The sequence below is a fragment of the Fundulus heteroclitus genome, chromosome 20 (genome assembly GCF_011125445.2).
Source record: "Fundulus heteroclitus isolate FHET01 chromosome 20, MU-UCD_Fhet_4.1, whole genome shotgun sequence".
NCBI lineage: Eukaryota > Metazoa > Chordata > Actinopteri > Cyprinodontiformes > Fundulidae > Fundulus > Fundulus heteroclitus.
This window is the reverse complement of record NC_046380.1, coordinates 42,161,822-42,167,821: the sequence shown is the minus strand read 5'-3', so window position 1 is coordinate 42,167,821 and position 6,000 is coordinate 42,161,822. Positions and strand designations below refer to the sequence as shown.

Below are 6,000 nucleotides of genomic sequence, written 5' to 3'. Positions count from 1 at the left end.
TGTCCCACATGGCAATCATTCTGAAATGCTCACGTAACGCCAGTGTTCGTGCACGTGCCTTGTTAGTTTCTTTTTCTGCTGCATGTCTACGTCTAATGTTCATGTATCCGGTTACCTTAGCAGTCAGCTTTGGTGTTAGCCGTTCATTGTAGCTCCACTGCTCTTACCGTATACTTTAAACATGGCTGAGAGTCGCAAGAAGCAAACCGCGTACAAGTTTATGAGAAGAAGAGGAAGGCCTCAGTGGAAAGAAATACAACCAGTGTGGTTTGGGAAAAAAATTTCGCACGATCCCCCTGAGGATAAGACGGTCTTAACAGGTAATAACAGGTAAGAGACTTGGGGAAACTTCTGGAAAAGTCATACTCTACCTTTAAATGTCTTGGTTTAATGACAGTGGATGACATTAAACAGAGAAACTATTAAGAAAGTACAACCTGCGTCAGTTCCAGAATTAGTGTATAAGAATGTGATAAAAATGAGATGATGTTACCAGTTGTAAGATTCCTAAATTCTAACCTCAAGTGCACAAAAGCACATGAAGAAATTCCACACTGTCATTATTTTTTCACACAAAATGACGGCAAAATGGGGAAAAGGTGTTTAAGTTAAGATAAGATAAGATAGGCTTTATTGATCTCACATTGGAGAAATTCACATGTCACATCGGCTCAGTAATCAGTAAGTCCATTACAGTTTCATTTAGCCACGTTTCCGTGAAACACATAATACTAACGTCTCTGTACCTTCTTTGAAAACGGGTTAGTGCTGCGAGTTCCTTGGTCTTCGGGCGGAGAGATCTAACGTTCTCTCCGTTTAGTTGCTCCCTTAGGATTTAGGATTGAAAGTAGCAGCTACACGTTGCTAATCAAATTCACTTCATTAACTGATCATTAGAAAGTGTGATGACCTCCATCAAGCAGAGGTGCTGGCAGTGTTCTGGTTTGGACCATACAGGTGGGTTTTGCATAATACCGAGGAGTAAAGTGGTAAACAAAGAACTTAGACGTGCAATTGTTGCTGCCAATCAGCCTGGAAAGGGTTGTAAGGTCACTGCCGCACCATAGTCACTGGATACACAAACAGCAGACCATACTTATTTTCGATCAAAGGCCTTTTACTTGGCCAGATCAAGAGATCAAGATGTTCACACACTCTATGCAGCCTGGAGCAGCAAGCAAGGAGGAAGAACTTTTTCTCTACTTATGCCTTTATACCCATCACATCACGGGGATTTGAACTGTGAACTCCTCCCTTTTGGAAGCTCTGCATGACAATGGGTTAAAACTGTGCAATCTGGAATTCAGAGTTTTTAATAGTGTTTTTGTTTTCTGTGTGTAGTTCAGTCATTTTTATTCTTCTCATGCTTGGGCCCAACGATACTGATTTTTCCAAAGTATGTTCAGTAATCGGATTGCACTGTTTATATGGGCACACAATCAATTAATCTGACCATAACGTGCATGTATTTGCACCTGGCTTTATTCAGAATATAACCACTCTGGCATGTGCAGCTAGCAAATTTCCCTAAAAAACCCTACAGAAGAAGAAGTACTTCTTTCTTTGCTAAACTACAAAAATAGTAAACAAAGCAGTATTATACGGGTTTATTTGTCCTCCAAGCGCTCAGCCTGGACTTGCACAATATTCTAAATACGGTTGAAGCATTACTGAGTGAGCAACAATTTTGAGCTGTTTTATTTTTTCGAACAGAAAGGTTGTATCAGGAGCCCGACTGTTTTGCTTCCCGATATTTTTCCGCCACTCAACAATGCAGAAATTGGTCAGGTTTACATCAGGCCCACATGTACACTCAGGTCAGTTTGCCACATTCTGAAAAACTTGAGCCTGATAAACGTTTATACACACATTTATCGGATTATCAACTCATCTCATTCGGAATACATTTTGATTCTGATTGAGCTTAATCTGATCATCATATTCCATCATAAATGTAGCTACTGTTAGTTTCAGTCTTCAGAAAGAAAACTGCGCTCATACAAAATCAAGAATTTATGAGTTTTGGTGTCTTGGCTGTAAGTCAGAAAAGGAGTAGAATTTACTAACACCGCGCACCGAGATCAGGCTACTGATACGAATACAAGCAAACAACAATTTATTCCTCAGCAGTGTTATACATTCAAACACTTAATATACTTTTAAATAAAAGTTGTACCGTACCCCAGATATTACAACTTTTACTACTTATATATTTACAGCATTTTAATGTCATTCAACTTTTTATCAACTATGGAAGAAGATTAAGGGTTTGTAAGTTACTGTTGTTTCATATTGTCTGAAGTCATGCTACGGATTTAACTAAAGAAAACATAAGAAGAAATGTCAAGAAAATGCTGCCAGGACAGCTGAACTTTATTTCAGGGTCATCATGTTCACTAAAACTAATTGCAGGTGTACGCAAGAAACCTAAATGTGAATTGAAGCATTTAGGTCCAGTCTTTCTCTTAATTCTGCTATGATTCTGGCTCGATTGACTGCTTTTTTCTCTGACGTTCCTCCTGCACCCTGCAATCAAGATTTTCTGGTGCACCTGGGAGTTTCCAGCTGCAGCAGCACAATCCTCTCCATTCCATTCATCTGCTCTCCTGCCTTTATATACTGAACCGCCAAAGTCAGTCAGTGCCAGATTATTTGAAAGCCTAGTGTGAGTAGATGTCTTTGTCTGCTTTGCCTGTAACAAAGTTCTTGTTTCTTTAATTTCCCTGTCTCCCTTTGCCTTTGTTGGACATCTCATCGGCTTCTACTTTCTGGACAACAATCAAGTTTATGCCCCATGACTCACACCTCGTGCCTAGCCCACTGATTTTTTTGCCTTCCCGTATATGACCCTCACCTCGGTTGTCTAATGGATCCCCCTGAAGTCTCAGTTTTTCAGCCCAGTGCTGAGATTAAATCTGCGTGCTCTTTCCAACGCACAGCCTGGGTGGACATTGTCACTCTAGTAGCAGTTACCTTCTGGATCTAAACTGAGCCCAAGGAACAACTGATCGAAGCCATTCCCCCCACCTGGATTCTGAGAAGGTTAGTAGCTTTTATCAGAGTTTTTTGTTGTCCACTGAATTTATCAGCAGCCACTAACCTTTCTCTCCTTTTTAGGTTGGTCCTGAGGGCGTTCCTGTTGGGTTTCTTGCTTCCCACCAGAGTATATTACAGTAAACGTTTTGAAATGCACAGTGTTTGGCTGAAATTTCGGGTCCTCTGCCTGTTGCATTGCAAGTTCGTTTAAGCAGTTCAGTTCACTAAGTGAAACACATAAAGATTAATTACACAGACTGTTTTCAGAGCCTTTATATCTGGAAATTTACGATTTCCCACTTACAGCAAAGAAAACATGAAATTTAACATTAGATCAGCCCACTAAAAGTACTTTAAATAAAAATATGTACTTCTAAGCTGACAAATGAGCTTAATTAGAAAGCAAAAGTCATTCATTGAATAAGATTATACACACACCCATTATTTATATATATATACATATATATATATATATATATATATATATATATATATATATATATATATATATATATATATATGTGTATATATATATATATATATATGTATATATATATATAAGCTATGCTCAGTTTATTTAAAAAAGGAGCAGTTGGGGGAAAAAAGAAGCGTTTGGCAACTGAAACTGTGATATTCCTCAAATTCTCCAAAGAATATGCATTGTGACCTCAGCAGTGCAGTAAACAGCTGCTCCATTTAATAAGAAGCATAATCTTGCTCACAATTGGCAATCTTAAAATAGTGTCAGTGGGCTCCTCTTCACCCAATGTAGGTTATCCAAACACTCCGGCTCTCTGCCTCTCTCCCTGGGTTGTACCATCGCAGGCAGAGACTGAGCGTGAACTTGTGCGATGGGAGCTGGAGATGAATACTTCATTGCTGACCCACTTAATGGCGATATATGAGGCTCAGTGAGCGCTACTGGTGCTGCGGCTGCTCTCCGCGCCTCGTCTCCCATCTTCCTCCTCCTGGATCCGACTCGCCTCTCCTTTGCTCTCCCTCTCTCCATCTCGCTTTCCGAAGGCAGAGAGGAGGGAGGAACAAAGGGGACTTCTGCCGACGACAGGGCGATGGAAACGGAGAAAGTAAGTAGCTCCAGAGGGATAGTAAATGGAAATGTTATCGCTCTCCCTGATAAGGCTCAGTTGTTATTGCTAGTCCAGGCAGCAATGTGGAAGCCACGCTCTAAACTTAGTCTCTGAGACTGATCTAATGGGAAGCTATGGTCTGCTAACAGTTTTCTTAAACTGCAAAACTAGTTAGGAAATGGTTCAAGCATAATTTGTTATCCGCTTAAAGTTTTGTGACACTCAGGTTCACTGGTAAACCTAAAATAAAGTTATTCTTGTATCAGTAAAATAAAAAAAGACTGATAAAAGAGAATGCAAGCAAAAAGATGAAATATTAAAGCACATCAGTATGATTTGAGCAGTCATGTGCGAAAACATAAGGGAGCAGGGCAAACATGAGGCAGAAGGTGGCTGCTCATCCTTAATACATGATGGACTCTGGCAGGGTTATTCTCTGCATTAAGCTACAACTGATGCAGTCTTACACAACCAGATATGCCTTTATAAACAATGTTAAGCCAAACAAAGCTGCTAAAAACATGCACTGCCTTGCAAAAGTATGCTAACCCCTTGAACCTATTCACATTTTAGCATGGTGCAATCCTAAACATCAGGGTACTTTGCTTGGGATTTTAATATGGAAGGCCCAAAGAGCTACATTTTAGTTAAGTTTTATTTTACCAATAAAAACCTTAAAAGTGTGTTGTGCATTTGTACTCAGCAGCCTTTATGCTGGCCCCCATAAATAAAACAATTTTCAACCGATTGGCTTCTGAAGTCACATAATTAGAGAAGAGAATAACTCAGTCCAGTTTCCAGTAAAAGTTCTCATTATCTTCTTCAGTTTTAAAACTCTCTCAGGCTCAATGGAGATCACTGCCAGGGAGGAAATCCTTCCTTGATCAGTCCTGTTCCGGCTGTATGTTTAGAGTCTTTTTAGTGCTTTACTTGTTTAGCATAACTCGCTAATAAAACATCCATAACTTGCTGTCACTCTACAGTTTTGGGATCAGGAGCGGTGCCCCTTAAGCGCCCCCCGCCTAGTGGCCAAGGAACTGCCGGCCTCACCTACAACCACTTCTTTGCCGTTTATGATCGCGCAGCACAAAGACCGCGGAACCGGTAGGGCCGGTAGGGCCGCGGCCCTACCTACTTTTGATGATCAAACATGTAAAATAATATATATAAATAAAATTAAATTATTCAATAGCTATTTTTTCAAATGCACAATAGTCTATGGCAGTAGCATCATTCTCCAATGAGAAAGCGATAAATCATCCCATCTAAAAATGTATAGGGTAGTTCACTGCTATTGTTTTCATCCGGGTTTTTCGCGCATGCGCGACTGGTAGGCAAAAGGCGAACACAATGGCAGACGCATACTGAGAAACTGCTCCAGACAGCCGCAGAAGCGGCTGCTGCTGCTGCTGCTGCTACCGCTTCTCCGGCCCGTGTGGTGATCGCCACCTCCCCTCCGGCGCTATTTAAGTAGAACAATGACTAGAGCAGAATTAAGTTGTATTTACCGGAGATGAAGTGTAGACTGCAAATTCTGTAGTAGTAAGATGGCTCCCCCAGTCCATTGGGAGTGTCTGCCTGCGCTCTTTTCATTGAAATTATCCATTTCTTTCTTCGTCCTTCCTCCTTCGGTAAACGACAGAAACGTACATCCGACGATTTGAAATGCCTCTGTGTGCAACCGGGAGCACAACAAGTCGTAGGCATTGTTTAGATTCCAAAAATAAACTAACTAAAAGTACGCTCTAAATCACCCGTTTTGTCATGTAGTAGACGAGAACAGTACTGTTCAATTCTGTTCCCCCATGGAAATCTGTTTCCCCTGTGTCGGGAGCGCGCATTGCAGCGAGGGAGGCTGGGCTGAACACTGTCACGT

The 6,000-nt window shown here is 41.0% G+C and overlaps 1 protein-coding gene across 3 annotated transcripts in view; it reads left to right on the top strand.

Annotated features, from left to right (window-relative positions):
* Window positions 1–3,803: 3,803 nt before the first annotated feature.
* Window positions 3,804–6,000, top strand: part of klhdc8a (kelch domain containing 8A) — a 209,318-nt gene continuing 207,121 nt past the window's right edge. Inside the window, exons 1-2 of one of the 3 annotated variants that reach the window (XM_036151252.1) lie at window positions 3,806–4,121; window positions 5,108–5,228. The gene's annotated coding sequence lies outside the window, so the exon portion shown is untranslated. Of the gene's footprint in view, window positions 4,122–5,107; window positions 5,229–6,000 lie in introns of all 3 variants that reach the window. The other 2 variants (XM_036151254.1, XM_036151251.1) reach the window with 2 other exon arrangements.